Source organism: Oryctolagus cuniculus, chromosome 5 (genome assembly GCF_964237555.1).
Source record: "Oryctolagus cuniculus chromosome 5, mOryCun1.1, whole genome shotgun sequence".
Lineage (NCBI taxonomy): Eukaryota > Metazoa > Chordata > Mammalia > Lagomorpha > Leporidae > Oryctolagus > Oryctolagus cuniculus.
This window is the reverse complement of record NC_091436.1, coordinates 10,628,676-10,649,592: the sequence shown is the minus strand read 5'-3', so window position 1 is coordinate 10,649,592 and position 20,917 is coordinate 10,628,676. Positions and strand designations below refer to the sequence as shown.

The 20,917-nt window shown below is 42.5% G+C and overlaps 1 protein-coding gene and 1 long non-coding RNA gene across 22 annotated transcripts in view; both read left to right on the top strand.

Moving 5' to 3' along the window:
- Window positions 1-20,917, top strand: part of ARID1B (AT-rich interaction domain 1B) — a 449,775-nt gene that overhangs the window by 192,780 nt on the left and 236,078 nt on the right. The window lies entirely within an intron of this gene.
- On the top strand, window positions 1,145-19,613 carry LOC138849562 (uncharacterized). Its single transcript, XR_011388447.1, has 2 exons — window positions 1,145-9,783; window positions 9,865-19,613. It is a non-coding gene; the product is annotated as an uncharacterized lncRNA (long non-coding RNA).

Sequence of the window (20,917 nt, the reverse complement as noted above, 5' to 3'; positions counted from 1 at the left end):
GCTGATTTATTTTATTTTTTCCTTTATTGTAATTTTTTTAGGGGGAGAGAGAGAGAAAAATCTTCCATCTACTGATTTCCTCCTCAAATGACCACAGTAGCCAGGGCTATGCTAGGCTGAAGCCAGGAGCCAGGAGCTTCACCCGGGTCTCCCATGTGGGTGCAGGGTCCAAAGGAGTTGGGCCATCTTCTGCTGTTTCCCAGGTGCATTAGTAGAGAGCTAGATCGGAAGTGGAGCACCTGGGACTCGAACTGGTGCCCTGCTGCACCACAGTGCCAGCCCTGGGCCACTTTATTTTATAGAATATTTTTATATGTATACAACTTTTAAGAATATGTCCTTAATGAGTTGTACTATGACAATCAACTGCAAAACTTGTTCTCAGAGTGTACTTTATATGTTGTGTGTGTGTGGGTGCAAACTGTTGAAATCTATACTTAGTATAGAGTTGGTCCTCTGAATATAAAGTTAAACTAAAAATGAACCATAATGAAGAAGGAGATGGGAGAGGGAGTAGGAGGTGGGGCAGGAGTCGGGGTGGGAGGGCAGGTATGGGGGAAAGGACCACTATATTCCTAAAGTTGTACCTATGAAAAATGCATTCTTTAAATAAAAGCTTTTTAAAAAGAGTATTATGAAAATTCAGCAGTAAACTCAGATTTTCTTTGCTGCCTTTAAGAATTATTTCTAAAACTTCAACATAAACCCTCAGTGTGTTATCAGTTGATGACTGGATAAAGAAATTATGGTGTGGGGGGGGGGGCATACTACTCAGCTATAAAAAATGAAATAATTTCTTTTGCACCAAAATGGATGCAAGTGGCAGACGTTATACTTACTGAAATAAGGTAGTCCCAGAGAAACAGATATCGTGTTTTCCCTGATCTGGGGTAACTAATAGAGTACCTAAAATGTAATGTATTGGAGTGAAATGGACATTTTGAGATTCAGTGTTTACTGCTCTTATCTCTACTGTTGAGGAACAGTATTATTTTTCTTTATATTATTTGTTCAATTATTTATTTAGTGTAGGGTTAACCTTATGAGATTGAAGTAAACTGAAAGTAAATCTTTGTAAAAATTAAGAGTGGGAATGGGAGAAGGAGGAGGAAGAAGGACTGGAGCCTGGGTGGGAGGGTGGGGTGGGAAGTATCACTGTGTTCCTAAATCTGTATGTATGAAATACGTGAAAATTGTATACCTTAAATAAAATATTAAAAAGTTAAGGTGTAAAGGTACTTTTAAGAGTTTGAAACAAAGAATTAAAGTTCATTTTCTTGCAAAAGATAATAATAAAAAGAATTGGATTTTCATAAGAGTTTTATCAGTCTGAAGTGACTCAATGGAATAATTAGTATCACATTCAGCTATATAGGGCAGCCTGGCAAGTGTCTGATAGTTAAAAAAATATATATATATATTTATCTAGAGTGCACAGATTCACGATAATTTTATGTCATCATGGAGTTTATCATGAAACAAATATTAAAAGTTTAATTACTCAAAAAAAAATAAAAAAAAAAAATAAAAAACCTCAGCATGGAGACCCAGATGGAGTTCCTGGGTCCTGGCTGTTTTAGGCATTTGGGGCATGAACCAGCAGGTGGAAGATTTCTCTCTCTCTGTCTTCTCCCACTCTTTGTTTCTCTGCATTCCAAATAAATAATAAATAAATAGTCTTTTTAAAAAGCTGTGCTGGTTATCGTAATCCCATCATACGTGTTCACTGTAAGCTGAGACAAGACTGCCTTCTGTGTCTCCCTTGATTTTCTCCTTCCACATATCCACTGCTTTTAGGAAAACAGTGTCACAGCTGTTGTGCCCTTCTGTAACCTAACTGGGAATTAAAATTGTTTTCACATACATTTTGTATTTTAGGTAGAATGATCACATAGGCACTGGCATTGTGGCACACTGGGTTCAGCCGCCACCTGCAACCCTGGCATCCCATTGTGGAGCACCAGTTCCAGTCCTGGCTTCTACTTCCTGTTCAGCTCCCTGCTAATGCCCCGGAGAAAGTAGCGGGTGATGGCCCACGTGCCTGGGCCCCTGCCACCCATGTGGGTGACCCTGATGGGTTCCAGGTTCTTGGCTAGAGGCCATTTTGGAAGTGAACCAGCAGAGAGGAAATTCGCAATCTCTCCCTCTCCGTCACTCTGCCTTAATAAAAATAAAATTTTTAAAGAGTTACTTATTTATTTGAAAGAGTTACACAGAGAGAAGAAGAGGCAGAGAGAGAAGTCTTCCATCCGCTGGTTCACTCCCCAATTGGCCACAATGGCAGGAGCTGTGCTGATCTGAAGCCAGAAACCAGGTGCTTCTTCCCAGTCTCCCATGCAGGTACAAGGGCCCAAGGACTTGGGCCATCTTCTACTGCTTTCCCAGGCCACAGCAGAGAGCTGGATTGGAAGTGGAGCAGCTGGGACTCAAACTAGCACCCACATGGAATGCCGGCACTGCAGGTAGCAGCTTTACCCACTACGCCACAGTGCCAGCCCCCCAAAAATAAATTTTTTAAAAAATCACATAACATCCATGCTTAATAAACCTATTTACGAAAACAGTAAACATAAATATTCCATATAATTAAATGTTCCACTCAAATGTCTTTAGTTTCATTTTATTTAGAAGGCAGAGCAAGTGTGCTTCCATCTGCTGATTCACTCCCCAGACGCCCAGGACAGGCTGGGCAGGGCCAGGCCAAAGCCAGGAGTTTGGAACTCCAGCTGGGTCTCCCATGTCGGTAGTAGTGACCAAGTAGTTGAGACATCATCTACTGCCTTCAAGGGTGCATATCAGCAGGAAGCTGGATAGGAAGTGGAGGAGATGAGAATTGAGCCAGGCTCTCTGAAATGAGAGGTGACCGTCCCAAGAGGTGGTAACTGCTGCACCAAATGCCAACCCCTGTTGTGTTTTTGAGTTGTCTTATTTGTTATATTGACTTTTAGTGTCCAAAATGATAACTTAGTCATTAAAAAAAAAAAAAAAAAAAAACACAATAAAACCCTGTCCTATTTACTAAGAATGATCAATGGTTACTTTAAAAAATTAAAGCCATGGGAAAGTTTGTTAGTTTGTTTTATAAACAAGTAAGTTTCTTCCAAACAAAACAAAACATTTCTTCTCATGCTGTTTATTTAAAATTTTCCTTGTGTATAGAAATCATAAATGTTTATCTTGCAAAACAGATTTTCAGTGTGCTTATAAGGTCCCCTTGTGGGAGGGAGGACATACAGTAATCTGCAGCAGGAACAATGCCCAGCAAAGTTTGGATTCTGGAAGCAGTTTTCTGTTCCATTTTTATTTAATATAAATATGGGCTGGCCAATTATGGAAAGAAGCTGAATGATGGCACTTGAAGGAGAAGTTCTTCTACCCCTCTCTTTTGTTTCCACTCCACAATCTGGCTGTCACTGTGGGCGCTGTCACAAAGACTCTGCCCTTGCTGGAAGCTGGTGTAGGGAGGGCATCCCAGCCCTCCGCAAAGCCTGGTCCTCCTGCAGGCCTGCTCTCAGCTGCATGCCTTATTAACTCATCTGGTGACCTCTGCTCCCCCAGACGAGCTGTGGGAGCCCCCGTGACATCAGTGATGTGGGACTTGAATGGGTGTACCACAAATGCTGATTCAGCCTTTCTCCTCCTTTCAACATGAGCAAAGGTGCTAAGCCTCATTTTGAGGATTTATTGGTGTCAGTGACACTTTAGAGACCACTCTGCTTATCAGACTAATAGCCCCATGGAAGCTGATAGTCTGTTTTGGCCTTAGAAGCCTAAAATCCTGCTAATTTCTTCCCTGGAACCCTCTCCCCTCCCCACCCCCAGTCTTTTCATGCTAGGATTGTAGTCAGGCTTAAAATCTGATGCTGCGTGTAGGACAGCCAGGATGTGCTCAGGTCACTGAGGGGTGTGTGTGTGTGTGTGTGTGTGTGTGTGTAAAAATTGCAAGTTTGCAATTATTACTGATTTTATTAAAAAGTTAGATTTTAATACCATCTTTTTTGACAGTTTAACCTCAATTTGACATGGTTTTTCTAAGAAACTTATTTTTCATAAATATTTTAGGAAGATTTAATGAAGTTATATTTAATTTCTTTTTCGTGATCCCTGGAGATTTTGTTTGGATATTTGGGGAGAATCATGCTTTGGTTGGTTTTTATTTTAGCTTGTAGGAGATGAAAATTACATAAGCAGTCCAAGTATCATTGTAGATGAGGTGCTAAGTAAGTTGTAATAAGCACCAGAGGACATAAGGATGTGTTAATCTCGAAGCTGCATGATGATTTTTGTGTTGTGAAAGGTTAGCTTTTCAGTTGCAAGACTTAATTACTTTTTTAAATGAATATTTCATAACGGTTATTTTTTTCATTGACTATTCAGCTACATACGTGTTCCATTACCCTTGTGGTAGACGTAGAGCAGCTGGGACATAGAGCAGTTTCTGTTTTTTAAAAATATTTTTTAAAGGTTCAAAATAACAACATAATTCAGCATTGACATCCCTGCGATGGCTTTGTTGTTCTCAATCTGGAATGTGGGGGCACAGTTTATTTTATTCATTTATCTGGGGACTTCCAGCCCTCCAGGGACTCCGGTCTCCTTCCAGACACACTGCGTCGTGCTGCAGGAGCTGAGTCTGTCTTGTTCACCCTCCCTCTACTTTATCTCAACAGTGTGCACGGTGGGTGTCATTTAACAGAAACTACTGTTGGTTATTTCGAGGTTGCTCTGCCCAGTTTCACAAAGGTTAATGGAATTAACTAAATCTGCATTCAATCCGCAAATAAGTATTGATAGTTGTAGAAAGCATAGATTAAATTTCTATTAATATAAAAAAATAGTGGTTTCAAGTTAGAGGAAGAGTTACTGTCATACCAATAGGAACAACCTTAATAGCATCTTTTCGTAGCTCTCTTATATGAAATTCAGTTTTGAAATTTTAGAACCTAATGTAGTATTGTGCTTTGCTGATATTTTGGAGGGGGGGTTGTGAACAATAAATTTATTTTATTGTCAGCTTGATAATCCAGATGTCTCATTCAAATGCACATTTGCCATTTAGTGTAGACCATGGGAAAAATTAATTTATTTTCCCCAAGTTCTGAGAATTTTTGAGTGAGACTTTAAAAAGTTCATCTTTTTTGAAAGGTCTTCCTTTGCCGTTGGTTCACCCACCAATGGCCGCCGCGGCTGGTGCGCTGCGGCCAGCGCACTGCGCTGATCCGAAGGCAGGAGCCAGGTACTTCTCCTGGTCTCCCATGGGGTGCAGGGCCCAAGCACTTGGGCCATCCTCCACTGCACTCCCTGGCCACAGCAGAGGGCTGGCCTGGAAGAGGGGCAACCGGGACAAAATCCGGTGCCCTGACCGGGACTAGAACCCGGTGTGCCGGTGCTGCAAGGTGGAGGATTAGCCTAATGAGCCACGGCGTCGGCCAAAAAAGTTCATCTTCAAAATGTAGGCAGTGTTGGGGCTAGCGCTGTGACATAGTGGGAAACACCGCCGCCTGCAGTGCTGGCATACCATATGCACTCCAGTTTGAGTCCTGGCTGCTCCACTGCTGATCTAGCTCTCTGCTATGGCCTGGGAAAGCAGTGAAGATATCCCAAATCCTTGGGCCCTGCACCTGCATGGGAGACTGGAAGAAGCTCCTGGCTGCAGATCGGCTTAGCTCCACCTGTTTCGGCCAGTTGAGGAGTGAATCAGTGGATGGATGACCTCTCTCTCTGTCTCTGTAACTCTGACTTTCAAATACATAAATAAATCTTTAGAAAATAATAAAATAAAATGTAGGCAGTATATAATTATTCTAATTTCGGGGCATATTATTTTCTGTATGCTTTGCTCTTGTTTGCTTATTGTTGATGCAGTTCCAGCAGTTGCAGGGCCCACTTCTCCTAGCCTCCATGATGTGAGCATGTGCTGCCTGTTTCCTTTCCGGTCGGTGTCTACTGGTAATTTACCATTCAACCAGATAGACCCCTAGCCAAACACATTTCTTGGTTAGTTTGAAATTAACATTAAGATTTTATAGTGGGCTGGTGATACTGGTACATGGCTATCCACAGTATACTAAGATTTAAGAAGATACATGTTAAAATCTAGTTCATTTTCTTATTTTGATGGTGTAAATGCTTTGAAAATTATTTATTCATTTTGAAAGGAAAGACAGACAACTCTCCCACTCACTGGTTCATTCCCCAGATGGCATGCAACAACCAGGGTTGGGCCTGGCAGAAGCCAGGAGCCTGAAACTTTTTTCTGACCAAGATCCAAGTACTTTAGCTGTCACCTGCTGCCTTCTATGGTGCACACTGGCAGGAAACTGGATTGGAAGTGGAGAAGCAGGGACCTGAACCCAGGGGCTGCTCTGCCCCCATGGCCACTCCCAGTGTAAATGCTTAGAAGTTGTGGCTTCAGTTTCTGGAAAATGTTACAGCAACACAAACATAGGTGACTTTTTATGGCTTCTCTTTCTAGCTCTTTTAATATCTCAATCCATTTCCTTTTTCTCTGTCTTTGCTCTCTGTTAATGTTGACAATAATTTCTTTTTAATTGCCTTGATAAGGAATTTTATATGTGCCATCATTAGAGACATATAAACCTAGTCTTTTAGCATAGTTTGAAATGTTCATAGTATTACTGTCTTTCAAAATCTTCCTTATATGTAAACATTGGAAGGTGTGCATTGCTGAATACAGTTTAGTTATACACACATGTATAAACATATTCTCATTAAATAAGAATATTCACTGGCATTGAAACACGAATCACCATAGGAAGAGTCATTAAATAGGTATGAAAAAGTTATGAAGATAAATCAGCTGTCATCCGTCAGGTTAATGAGTAATTTGGAAATGGTTTTCTTCTACTGATACTTCCCTCTTTTGACTGATTTCCGTAGTTCTGTGAATGATGAGTAAGAGAGAGGGAACAGGGAGAGAAAGTATGTGTACTTCTGCATTTCATACAGGCTTTATCATTTTAAAACATAAAACATTAATTTACTGTATATATTTCATTTGAAAAGATTTCCAGTTTTTTATTATTGAGTAAATTGTAAGTCATATTCTTATTATCACCACTCTGGGTTTTAGACTTTTCTGACTGTATTTAAAATTGTTTGATCATTCAGTTGAAATTATCCTTAGATATGAATTACTTGTATCTGAATGAGATGCTATCTGAACCTACTTTTGAGGGGTTTGGTTATTTCCAAAATGGAGGTAAGATTCACAAGAAATTTAGATTTTTCTCAATAAAGTAGCTCAATTTCAAAATTTATTTTTCTGTCAGTGAAGTAAATTTTTGTAGTGGATGTATGCAAAGTTCAGATTTGTGTAGAGCTCTGGACCCTGAATTTCTCTCTTGTTCATCATGTCCTGGGAACGCCTGTCCCACTGCTCACCTTGGGTTACTCGCGACCTTCCCCAGTCCCTGTGTTCTCTCTGAGCCTGCTGGATGGGAGTACCTGGCGGCCTTGGGCTGCAGCCTGCCCCTCCTCACAGTCGGCACTCTCCCCAGGTCTGATAGGTTCCATACACACCTTATCTGGACTATTGCACATCAATGCAGAATGATAGTTATTTAAAAAAAATAAATAACTTGCGGGGCTGGTGCTGTGGTGTAGTAGGTTAAGCCTCCCCCTGTGGCCCGGCATCTCATATGGGCACTGGTTCTAGTCCCAGCTGCTCCACTCTTTCTGAGTCTCTACTAATATGCCTGGGAAAGCAGTGGAAGATGGCCTAAGTGCTTGGGCTCCTGAACCCACATACGTAGGAGACCCGGAGGAAGCTCCTGACTCTTGGCTTCAGCTCAGCCCAGGACTGGCCATTGTGGCTATTTGGGGAGTGAGACAATGGATGGAAGACCCCTCTCTCTGTCTCTCCCTCTCTCTGTGTGTAACTCTGCTTCTCAAATAACTAAATAAATCTTTTTAAAAATTTTTGAAAGACAGAGAAAGAGAGACACAAAGAGACAGAAGGGCAGAGCTCCCAATGCTGGTTCCCTCCCCAGATGCTGGCAGCAGCCCGCCCGGCCCAGGCTGGAGCTGGGAACTCCATCCAGCTCCTGCAGAAGGTGCTGTGGAGCGCCCGTCTCCATGCAGGTCTCCTGTGTGCATGTCGGGAACCCAAGCGGTTGGGCTATCACCTGCTACCTCCCAGGACGCTGAAATCAGGAGCAATTTTTATTTTTATTTATTTGCCTATGAGAGAGAGAGAGAGAGAGAGAGAGAGAGAGAGAGAGAGGTTTCCCATTCTCTGCTTCACTCCCTGATGTGGCCAGGTAAAGCCAGGGCAGGTCTCTCAATCCAGGCCTCACACATGGCAAAGACTCAGTTACTTGAGGTGGCTGGCATCTGCTGCCTCCCACGATGTCCATTTAGTGGGGAGCTAAAATGGAGAGCAGCGCCAGGACTTGAGCCCGGGCACTCCGACATGGGATGCTAGTTTCCAAGTGAGCGCCAAACCTTTGCCTTGGTAGCCAGTGTTTTAATGTTAGGACTGACTTTTTTTTTTTTTTTTTAAAGAGAGTTTTATATAGAGAGGGGTTTTCCATCTTCTGGTTCACTCCCCCAAATGGCTGCAATCATCTGAGCTGGGCTAGTCCAAAACCAGGAGCCAGGACCTTCTTTTGCGTCTCCTTTGTGGGCCTGGGGGCCCAAGCACTTGGGCCATCTTCCACTGTGTTCCTAGGTGCATTAGCAGGGAGCTGAATTGGAAGTGGGGCAGCCGGGACTTGAACCAGTGCCCATTTGGATGCACGGCAGTTGGCAGCTTAATCTGCAGTGCCACAGTGATCTACCCAAAGCTTTTATAGATTGGTAAAAAATATTTGAAGATTTTGTTCATTCTTTCTGCAGTTACTTTAAAAAGTGAGGGGAAATGGGAAATCAAGAATGACATTATTAATGATGAGAAACCTCTGAAAAAGTAATACTGAGAAGTGAAACATTTGGAGAAAGTATGGAAAATCTTTGTTTTAGTTGGATCTTTGCAAGAAGTAAATCCTCATTGACATGATGTTTTAGAAGGCACAATGTAGATTAAGCATTTGTTTTTCTTCTTCATTGTTCTCATCCTGCTTGTCATCATTCTCTCTGGGGGCAGAAGCCCACCTGCCTCCCCTGGTGTCGAGCTGTTGCTCTGTGGTCATGGCCTGTCTTCAGAATTGTTCTGTGTGCTGCAGAACTAGTTGGTATCGCAGCCTGCTGGGCAGCTGGATTTGGGCTAGAATCCTGGCACCACCACTTCTAGTTCTGTGCCTGGAGCAACTCATTTAACTGTTTTCTGGACCAGTTTGTTGTGCCCCAAATGGGAGAAAGGGTCCTTCCTCGCTGGGTTGTTGTCAGCAGTATTTGAGATCCTGTACATACAGTTCCTCATTTTTGTTGTTGGTGGCTGCTTGGAGTGAAAGACACATCTGGGAGCAGACTGAATGGAGTCCATACACCTGCGGAGGTGGGTGCTGGGTAGGTGCTCAGTGTGCAGCTGGGTGACCTTGACCCTGGATGGAAGTGCTTCAGGAAAGGCATTAGCTTCTGGTCAGATGGTTTGATGGGGTCGAAATTCTTCATAGTTAACTTGAACTCAGTGTATTTCTGAAAAACTCATTCTGGATTCTATGTGACTTAGAGATGAACTGGAGTAATATAGGTTATTTGTAAAGTATTTCAAGAATGAACACTGGGTAGAAACATACCCTGCTGTTCCTATCTCAGCAGCTTTATTGTATCTGTGTGAGTCAGTCAGCACACTTACCCAGAAAGTATTCCAGGTAACTGCAAGTTTATGTTGGGAGTAAGTCTGCTAACGCAGGGTACAGTCCTGTCCCTTCCCCTGGGGATGCTGCGGGCTCTGTCCTGCAGCCCCTCTGTTGGGAGTAAGTCTGCTAACACAGGGTACAGTCCTATCCCTTCCCCTGGGGATGCTGCGGGCTCTGTCCTGCAGCCCCTCTGTTGGGAGTAAGTCTGCTAACGCAGGGTGCAGTCCTGTCCCTTCCCCTGGGGATGCTGCGGGCTCTGTCCTGCAGCCCCTCTGTTGGGAGTAAGTCTGCTAACGCAGGGTGCAGTCCTGTCCCTTCCCCTGGGGATGCTGCGGGCTCTGTCCTGCAGCCCCTCTGTTGGGAGTAAGTCTGCTAACGCAGGGTAGAGTCCTATCCCTTCCCCTGGGGATGCTGCGGGCTCTGTCCTGCAGCCCCTCCCTGCAGTGGGGCTGCCCTGTCTTAAGGCAGCCAGTGGAGAAGGGGGCGCATCCTGAGTCCAGATCACACACAGCTCACCTGATAGGCGTGGGGAGCAGGATGTTTCTGCAGAAGTTTATGAAGCGGCATCAGGAGAAAATGTGGGGCCTCACAATAATACATTTAATAGTTACCCAAAGCCCAAATTAATTAGCCACACCAACTTATTTGTATGGCGGCAGTTTTTAATCTGTAACCTTAGATGTGGAACAATGAAATTGAGCTTTATGTGGCCAGGAAAACCTAGACTCTGCCACATTTATAGAAATAGAAATGTAGAAGCATACTTAGGCATTATGTTCTGATTTTCTAAAGAACAAACACTAATAACTTAGAGGGCTGTATAATTTCCATTTGTTTTCTTCCATCTTAATTTTTCATTCTATAATGCCTTTTTACACTGATTGGAGTTAGACAAACCAACTCTAGGTTAAAGCAATTTATACTTGTAAAGTAATGGCTGCCTTTTCAGTGTTGATTAGTGAACTGTAGAATGTAGAATTTTGTGTTTACTTGCTAAGACTAAAAGCATCAAATTTTTAGATTAAAAATGTTTAAAAATCAAAAATTGCCTTTGATAGTAGTCTTTTAAACTGTTAGCATTTTATTCTCTTCCATCTCACTTAAAATGTGCTTTATTTAACCACGATCGTCCAGTAAGTCTGCCATGACATCTTAAATTTTAGAATATTAGAAACAGTTTTTCACAACTGTTTAATCCTATTTCATTAGCATTGTCACACTTTTTTTGTGATGTGCAAACAACACTAAAAGGAGACCTCCTTTTGGGTTATAGAATCACTGCTCGTGTCTAATGGTACAAAAACTCGGAGATCCAGAGTTCCTTTGGGTTATGTCTCTCCTCACCCCACCTCCTGTGCTCACTGTGCTGAGCGCGCAGAGTTCTGGTGCCTTGTACTCTGATGAGGGAGTGTCCACTAAATGCTGGACCTGGCTGTCCTGCAGCCTGTGTAGGCGCCTCGGTCTCCAGTGGAGAATTGTAATTTTGCCCCAGGCTGTACTTTGTGTGGATCCTGAGTTTTCTTCTTGATTATTGTGGTTAATTTTTATATGCATGGATAGTTTCTCTCTTTAAAAATCTTTTCCTTGTAGAACATTTTCTGCAGGGTTTGTGTTGGCTGGTTTAGGTGTGACTTCCCAAAGGCACTCGCTGAAAACATGGTTTTATTCATTCAGGGATTGACAGTACCCAGGACTTTAGGAGAGACAGAAGAGAAAATACGAGGGAACAAAGTGAAAACTGTAGTAGCTTTGGGATTTTGAGGTTTTACTGTGGACACGTTTCAGTTATAGCTGTATACATTTGATATTTTTAATAATCTGAATAAAGATGTGCAGTCTAAAGTTCAGCTGGACCACAGTCTGGATTTTAAACCTGTAAACTCTTCCCTGGACATTAGCTGGGTGCGCATTGGAATCACAAAGCTGTAACTCATGCTTCCTAGTTTCTCCCCAGGGATGCATTATTGACTCCTCTCTGCAGCACTCTGAATGTTAAAACACACTGACTTATGATTATCAGATGGTTTTGTTGTTATAGTCAGTAACTAATCTTGCTGGCCAAGGTCCCTGAAAGGCTAATTGTGTGACAGTGGAGAGGAATGTGTTGTGATTTTGCCTAAGAATGGAAAGGATAAAGGTTAAATTCTTACTGAAAACATAACAGAGCAAAAACCCACCTGGATGTTATTCTCTGCCAACTTCTTAGCCTAAGAAGCATCTCTTTGTCGATTATTATTGAGATAATTAAAAAGCTGGGTTAAAAGCACCTGTAAGAATCTCCCACCTTTTATCTTAGCTTTTGTCCAGTGTTGGCCTGTTTGTTTTAACTCCGGGGGTGACATCACCTGAAACAGAATTGGTTACTTTGCTTCCTGGTTAGCTGTTGCTGACGTGCACAGTGCTGCTCACCAGTCTTCCCTTCCGGTCACTGTTCCTTCCACAGGTGGCAGAAGGAATTCAGCTCCGGGTACTTCATGCCCTCCGCTTTGCCTTTTGCCATTGCTATATATTTAATTTCCCCACGTGTTATAAACTCATTAAACATTTTATTTATCTGCCTATAGTCCCTTTGGTTGTTTTTACTTTTGGCTATTATAAGTGGTTCTGCCAGGGACAGTCATGTGTGTGTAAGTCTTTCTACAGATGTAATGTTTTCATCTCTTGAGTAGATACCTAGGTGTGGAATTGTCTGGGGTACCTAATTTGCTTCTAGCATTGTAAGAAACTGCTAGGAGCCAGTGCTGAGCAGTGGTTTAAGCCATCACCTGCATTGCAGGCATCCTGTATCAGAGCACTGGCTCCTGGCTTGTTCTTCTGATCCTGCTCCCTGCTAATGCAACCGGGAAGGCAGCAGAAGATGGCACAAATGCTTGAGTCCCTGCCGCTCACGTGGGAGACCAGGGTGGAGGACCAGGCTCCTGGCTTCCGCCTGGCCCAGCCCTAGCCGTTGTGACCATTTGGGGACTGAACCAGTGGATAATTGAGAACCTCAAATTCCCACTATGGTCAGTTGTGGGGTAGGAAAAACCCTAAAAAGACACAGACTATGGCATAGCTTTTTGTTATATTACACATACACATACCCATATCTCAGCATTTCTGTCTTTTTCTATTCATAATTAGAATAAAATATTATCATTAAATGGCTATAAAGAAATTTTAAAGTAAATTTGAGGCTATAATTTTTTTAAAAAAGAAGTTACTTGTTTTTATTTATTTGAAAGGCAGGGTGGGGGGGGGGGATGAGAAGGGCTGGAGAGAGAGAGAGAGAGAGACTGTGTCTGCAGCCTCTAGTTTACTCCCCAGGTGTCTTCAATGATGGGGCTGAAACTTGGAGCCATGAACTAAGTCTAGGTCTCCTGCACGAGTGGCAGGGATGTAAGTACTGGAACCATCACTGTCTGCGTTGGTAGGAGGCTGGAGCTGGGAGCTGGAGCTGGGAACCAATCCCACATACTCTGATGTACAAGCATGCTAACTCCTAGGCCAGACACTTGCCCCTGATGTTCTAACTATTGAGATAAATAAGTAAACAACCAACACTATGTGTGGCTTGGTGGGTTAAGTAGCTGCCTGCAACACCAGCATCCCATGTAGGTGCTGGGTAGAGTCTCCACTGTTCCCCTTCTGATCCAGCTCCCTGCTAATATGCCTAAGACAGCAGCAGAAGGTAGCCTGAGAGTTTGGGCCCTATCTCCCCCATGGGAGACCCAGACGGCTTTGACCTGGCATTGTGGCCATTTAGGGGAGTGAGCCAGTGGATGGGAGATCTCACTGTCCTTCCCCCTTTCTCTGTGCCTTCCAAAAAATAAAACTTTAAAAAAATATATATTCATTAAATAAAAGTTTAAAAAAAGAATATATAGATAACATTTTTCTAGTTGCCTTTCTGAGATAACAGTCAGAGGTAAAATCCTTGTTCTTAATGTTGTAGACCATAATTCGATAAGGAATGTAATATTATTAGGAAAGTGTGAATCAAAAATAAGAGCTTGTATTGACTGAAGTTTGAAGAAGAGACTGAGGGGCATTTCAATTAAAAGATATTGGGTGTAAAAAAAAAAAACAAAAAATAAAACTTTTTTATAAAATATTAAGTGTATGCTTGCAAAACCATGTGTATGTATGTGTGTGTGTGTGTGTGTGTAGGGGTGTCATTCAAGACAAACCAAATCTCATTTTTCCTAATAGCAGGAATGATTTGGGAAGGTTGAAACTGTAAATTGAAATTAAATGCTATTAATTTTATGTGCTTCTAACCTCTGTGTAATAGTGTAAATTCACAGCTAAGTTCTGTTTAAGCCAGCAGTCAAAACAGTAGTTTCATTACCTAAAAGTGGAAAGACACATGCAGGAAGAGAGCAACATAGAAATTTACAAATGAAATCATCCTACCTATGCTGGTAACATGCGTTTGAAAGAATTGACAGGAACCAGTCAAGTGCAGGATTTGAGACTCAGAAGAGACGCCAGGGAACACTGAGTTAGTGCTTCATGCTAGTAACTTACAACCTCATTTGCCTACAGCAGCAGCCCTGAAGAACTCACTGTGACAGTGGAAGCGTTGAGCCGGTGCTGGCCGGTGTGACTGCCACTAGCCACGTGTAGCTGTGTCAACTTGAATTCATCAGCGTTAAACACATTTAAAATTTAATCCCTTAGTCACAGTAATGACATGCTGAGTGTCATTAGAATAGAGACTGGTTTCTATACTGCACAGCCCAAAATCTTAGACAAAACTTTTGATTTATATATTTATATATGCTCTACTGTGTGGAGCATGTAGTATGTTATAAAGTCTGTAGTCTATAAAATATGACATGTCTAGGATATAAAATGAGACACGTGACTATAATGTGTTAACTACTCTCAAGCAATAGCAGTAGTAACAGATTTCAACCAAATAAAATGTCACTTATTTATATGAATTTTCTATTTGCTTCTTCAAAAGAATCAAAATATAAAGAGCTCAAAGCTTAAAATTTCAGCCTTTTTTTTTTTCAAATATTGTCACTGTCCCTGTTCCCCTCCCTCTTTTATAACAACTCCAGTTACATAGATTTTAGGCTTCCTGAAGTCTTTTCCCCTGTTTTATCTTCTCTTTCTATACTGTGTCTTCAATTTCAAGTCTACTAGATTTTTCTTCTATATTCTTTATGATCTGCCATTAAATTCATCCAGTGCATTTTTATGTGTGGAAGTTCAATTTGGATTATTTCATATGGTTTCTATATCTCTTACTGTCTTTTTAAAAAAGATTTACCTATTTATTTGAAAGGCAGAGTTAGGGAGAGATCGATCTTCCAAACGCTGGTTCACTCCCCAAATGTCTGCAGTGGCCGGAGCTGGGCCGATCTGCAGCCAGGGAGCCAGGAACAACTTCTCAGTGTCCCATGTGGGTGGCAGGATCCCAAGCACGTGGGCCTTCCTCCAGTGCTTTCCCAGGCACACTAGCAGGAAGTGGACTGGAAGTTGAGCAGCCAGGACTTGAACTGGAGCCCATATGGAATGTGGCTTACCCCGCTACGCCGTGTCTCTTAGAATGTCTACTTCCTGAGCCTTTCTGAGCATGCAGCATGCAATTACAGAAACTGGTTTAAATCCGTCATCCTTGCCATTTCTGTGTGCCTTTCTGCTGATTGAGATTTCCCTTCATTTGGGTTTTATTTTCTTTCCTCTTTGCATTTCTGGTAGTTTCTGACTGGGTGCCCGGCATTGTGGATTTTGCCTTGACTGTTGAGTGTTTCTCTATTTAGTCCTCTGAGTGTCCTTGAACTTTGATCTGGGACCCAGTTTTATTACTTGGAAACAGCCTGATCCTTTTGGTCTGTGTGTGAAGCTTTATTGGATATGACCAGAGCAACCACATCTATCAGTTTAGAGGAAACTTCTTTCCAAGTCTCTGCACAGCTTTCCTGCTCTGTGTGACCTTCAGGCTTGTCCTCTGTAAGCTTTTTGGACAAACAGTTTCTTCATACACAGGGCCAAGCACTGAGGGGGACCCAGACGTTTGAGTAGCTTCCCCGACAGGGCAGCCTCTTGGCATCTTTAACTCAGGGAGGCCCCGAGGTCGCCTGGCATCCGCCTCCCTGCTCAGTAGCCTGGGGGCCCTCCGCATGTTTTGACTGACATTCAATGTCCTGAAGACTGTGGCATTGCATACTTTGTCCAGGGTGGTTGGTTTATTTAAGGGGGAAAGTAAATACAACACCTGTGACGGGAATGAATATTGAGGAGCAGAATTTAAAGGAAGGAGGAAAGTACAGATTTCATCACTAGTACTGATGGGTTGTGTGTCTCTTCTATACGTTTTGTTATTGAATTTGAGTTTTACATTATAAACGTAGTGTTAGTCATTATCTAATTGACTTAATGATAGAATCCCATTGTGTGGTATGGAATCCTTCCCATCACTATCCCATCAAAAACTCTGCTTGTGTGATACACATTGTTAGATTGTTGTTGTAGATCATTATGTAAAAGTTATTTTTAATGCTTTGTTAGGTGGATTTTTGTTTAAAATCTTATTTTTCCATGGTAAGAGTTAATTTAACTCAACAGAGAATATAACTTCTGGATTTTGTCAGTGTAAAAGGAATCATTTTCTTTGGAAAAATCATGACTGTTACTTCCAGCTGACTGTATCTAAATGTGATATATTACCTTTCTAGCTACATATTTCTTGGGCTTCCTTATGATAACAGAAGCAAACTGTGTTATTTTATTTGATCCAAATTTCTCTCCGTTTTCTGTCCAGATGGCAGCTGATTTAATTAAGTGTATATGATAATACGTTTACATTTTTGAAATGTTAAAAGTAATAAACCCATTTTAATGTTATTGAAATGCTTAATGAACGAAGTGAGATTTAAATGTCTTCAGTGCTTATGTCTACGTAGAATGAATAAGACTAGAATCCCAACTTTGCATGGGTGATCTATACCATATCTATACTGTGTTTAGATTTAGATGATATAAAAGTAAAACGATGCTGACATGCCAAGGAGGAAACTGTCCTTCCCGGGTCAGGTCCCAGTGAATCCTGTTTCCCTTGAACAGAATGTGCTGCTGAGCAAGCTGACTCAGCTTCCCACTCTCAGGTCTGCCATGGAAGACTTCTCCCTGGTGACAGGTGTGGAGGCTGGAAGGACAGGACAGCGCTGCTGTTTTACTACTACTGTAACTACTACTACTATTACTACTACTATTTTAATCTGTATTTATTTATTTCTGTTGCCAAAGGTATTGGAAATTACTACTTGCTCTACCTGAATTTAAGCTTGGCAGTGGCCCAGGATTGTTAGAGATTTGAATGAGATACAAACATAGATTTTTTTTAAAAAAGATTTATTTATTTGAAAAGGCAGAGCTCCAGAGAGAGGTGGAGACAGAGCTTCCATCCACTGGTTCACTCCCCAGATGGCCACAACAGTTGAAGCTGAGTTCATCTGAAGCCAGGAGCTTCTTCCGGGTCTCCCACAGGGGTGTAGGAGTCCAAGCACTTGGGACATCTTCCATTGCTTTCCCAGGTCATTAGCAGAGAGCTGGATGGGAAGTGGAGTAGCTAGGACTTGAACCCAGTACCTATATGGGATGGTGGTATTGCAGGCAAGGGCTTTAACCCACTGTGCCACAGCGTTGGCCCCAAACATAGATTTTTTTTTAAAATCTTTAAAAAAAATGTGATTGCAGTATGACTTTCCTTTTTTATCTCCTCAGTCAAGACTTTTAAAAAGTATCTGTAATATTTTAGTATTTCACAGTAAACATTCATCAAAATCTCTTGTAGATCATAATCATAAAGTTGTTAAAACTTAATAAATCTTGAACAGATTTACTGAGCTCCTTTCTACATACCAAGCAACGTGCTAGTTATACGGAGATGAACTGCATGGTGCTTTTCCTTCAGCGTGTGTCTGCTTGAGTGACGAAGGCTCTCCACAATGCTGGCCACGGCATAACTCGGCTGGCTTGGCAGAGGTCGTGCACGAACCCAAGAGGGGCCTGTGCAGTGGCCTGGAGCCAGGCACATCCAGGAAGACGGGCATTTTCACAAGGGCATGCGTAGATCGTGGCTTACATTTTTAAAGGAACCCCATTTATTAATTTGGGGGGGGAGTCACAGAAATAATTTTGATTCTTTGGAAGAAACAATTCCCTGATAAACTGTTTAAAATAATATTTACTTTTATGCTTACATTTCAGAATAGACATCTCTGTCATCTTGGCAGTTGAGGGAAACCACTGTGTTTTGTTTGTTTAATTATGATTCAACAATAGCTGGAAAGGTATCCAATTCCTCGATACTTCTTGCGGGCGTGTTGTCCTCTTGAAGTCCGAAGAGTGAGAGCATCAGGATGGTCTCTCCCTTTAAGACTGTGCAGGAGGGTAAGCTGCCACTTGGAGTGCCTGGGATCAAATCCTGCCTCTGCTTCCAGTCCGGCTTCCCGCTAATGTGCACCCTGGGAGGCAGCAGGTATCACCTGCTCAAGTACCCGGATGCCTGCTACGCGTGTGGGAGACCCAGAGAGGATCCCTGGCTCCTGCCTTTGGCCTCACCCAGCCCTGGTTGTTGCAGGAAGATCTCTCTATGCCTTTCAAAATCAAGTGAATAAACTTAAAAAAGAACATTGATAACACAGCCACAGTACCTTTGGACAGAATGGGCTCTGAAGTCAGGAGTGAGGGTCACTCAACGCTGAGTTAGCTGAATGAGAATGGTGGTCCTGGCCTGTCTCACGTCCAGGATACGGACTCGGGTTAGAAAACAAAAAGCAGTTGAAAGCATATATGTCCTTTTCTCCTAAGGTGAATTGTAACCCAGGTAATCTAAGATTAGGAGATAGACAAAATTTAGAAATGTCTAACTAATTTATAGTTTTTTTTTAAATGAAGCTATCTTTTTATGTCTACATTTATATGTTGTAAAGTGTACCTATTGCCGCACTAGATGCTGTATTTTATTTTTAAAAATCTTCAATGCGGTGTTATTTAATGGTAAATTCAGTGACAATTACAGCCCTCTCTGTACGCTCTCTTTCCCATTCTTAACTGTCCTTCCAGTGTAACCCTATCTCAACTTTTGGTTAAGACTGTATTACAGTTACAGGATTAGCTCAATAGGCTAATCCTCCGCCTGCGGCGCCGGCACACCAGGTTCTAGTCCCTGTCGGGGCGCCGGATTCTAGTCCCAGTTGCTCCTCTTCCAGTCCAGCTCTCTGCTGTGGCCCGGGAGTGCAGTGGAGGATGGCCCAAGTGCTTGGGCCCTGCACCCCATGGGAGACCAGGAGAAGCACCTGGTTCCTGGCTTCGGATCAGCGCGGTGCGCTGTCCGTGGCGGCCATTGGAGGGTGAACCAATGACAAAAGGAAGACCTTTCTCTCTCTCTCTCTCTCTCTCTCTCTCTCTCTCTCACTGTCCACTCTGCCTGTCAAAAATAAAAATAAAAAAAGACTGTATTACAATTTTCATTATTATATTTTTAGAAGTATTGCTTTCAGAACTCAGCTGAGTATTATATTATACTGTAATCACATGTTCTTTCGTGGATAGCTTTTCGTGTTGCCAGGAGTTAGCAACTGATTCGTTTTCCCCACATGTTTATTTCCCCCCAATTTGATGCTTCATACTGTCCCACCTGTCAGCTGCATTTTCCTCCTCTCCTGCTCTGATCTGAGATGGTTATTAACTGGTAAATGTGTACAGCTGCCCTAGTTTGTCCTTTCATTATTTTTGTGACTCATTTTTGATTCATAGGAGGAATCTTTAAATGTTCATGGAAAATGTCTATTATGAGAAATTTATATTTTTAAAGGAAAAATATTTATAGGGGGTACGGCGCTGTGGTACCTCTCAAATATATAAATAAAATCTTAAAAATAATTTAGGGGTCAACAGCAGATAAAGCAGCTGCCTGCGATGCCATATCCCTTATGAGCGCCAGGTTGAATCCCAGCTGCTCCACTTCCAGTCGAGTTCTCTACTAGTACTCCTGGGAAAGCAGTGGAAGATAGACTGTGCCCCTAGCTCCTGGCTTTGGTCTGGCCCAGTCCTGGCCATTGTGGTCATTTGGGGAATGAACCACTGGATGGAAGATCTCCCTCTCCCTGTCCCCTCTCTCCTCTCTCTCCTCTCCCCTCTCCCTCTCTCCCTCTCTCCCTCTCTCCCTCTCTCTTTTAACTCTACCTTTCAAATAAACAAATAATTCTTTGGGGGGAAAAATTTGTTAGGCAGGGATAAAGATAGAAACAGAGAGAAAGAGTATCCTGGTTCACCCTGCAAACCCCTGGGGTGTTGGGGGAGCTGGGAAGCTGAGGAGCCAGGAGCTGGGAACTCAGTCCAGGTCTTCCAGGTGAGTGACAGGAATGCAGTGACTTGAGACTTCACCTGTGGCCTCCCGGGGTCTGCATTATTAGGGAAGTGGACATGGGAGTTGAGGCAGATATCAAACCAGGCACTCAAGATATGAGCTGAGGGCGTTTTAACTGCTAGGCATACCCACTCTTAACCTTGTCTTCTAATTCCATTTTCCCACAAACTTTTAAGTGCCTGCATCTGTATGGGCCTCATTTCCCTAATTAGTTATCATTTTGATCATATACATCCTTACGTATCTTCCTGAGAAAGTATGAGTGGGAGGTAAATGTTTTAGTTCTTCCATTTTTCTTCTAACTTTTAATGATTTGAAAGGGAGAGAGAGAGATGGAGAGAGAGAGAGAGGGAGGGAGGGAGGGAGAGAGAGAGAGAGAGAGAGAGAGGTGGAGGGAGAGAGAGATCTCCCATTTATTGTTTTTTGCCTGAAACAGCCAGGCCTGAGCCAGGCCAAAGCTAGGAGCCAGGAACTCAATCTGTTTCTCCCACTGTGGTTTGCAGGGACTAAGTACTTAAGCCATCACCTGCTGCCTCCAGGGGTGTCCATTAGCAGGAGGCCGGGATTCAGAGCAGAGCTGGACTCAAATCCAGTGCGGCACGTAGACATCCCCAGTGACCTTGTAACTTCTGTGTCTAACTCCTGTCCAGCCAGCACTTGCATTTTTTTAAAATGCTCCAAATATACTCTCATATTTAAGTTGGTTGTTTCCCTAGGTATGCAAATTCAGCATGGAAATAATTTTCTCTAAGAATTTTTAAAATGAAATTTTTTGACTTCTGTTACT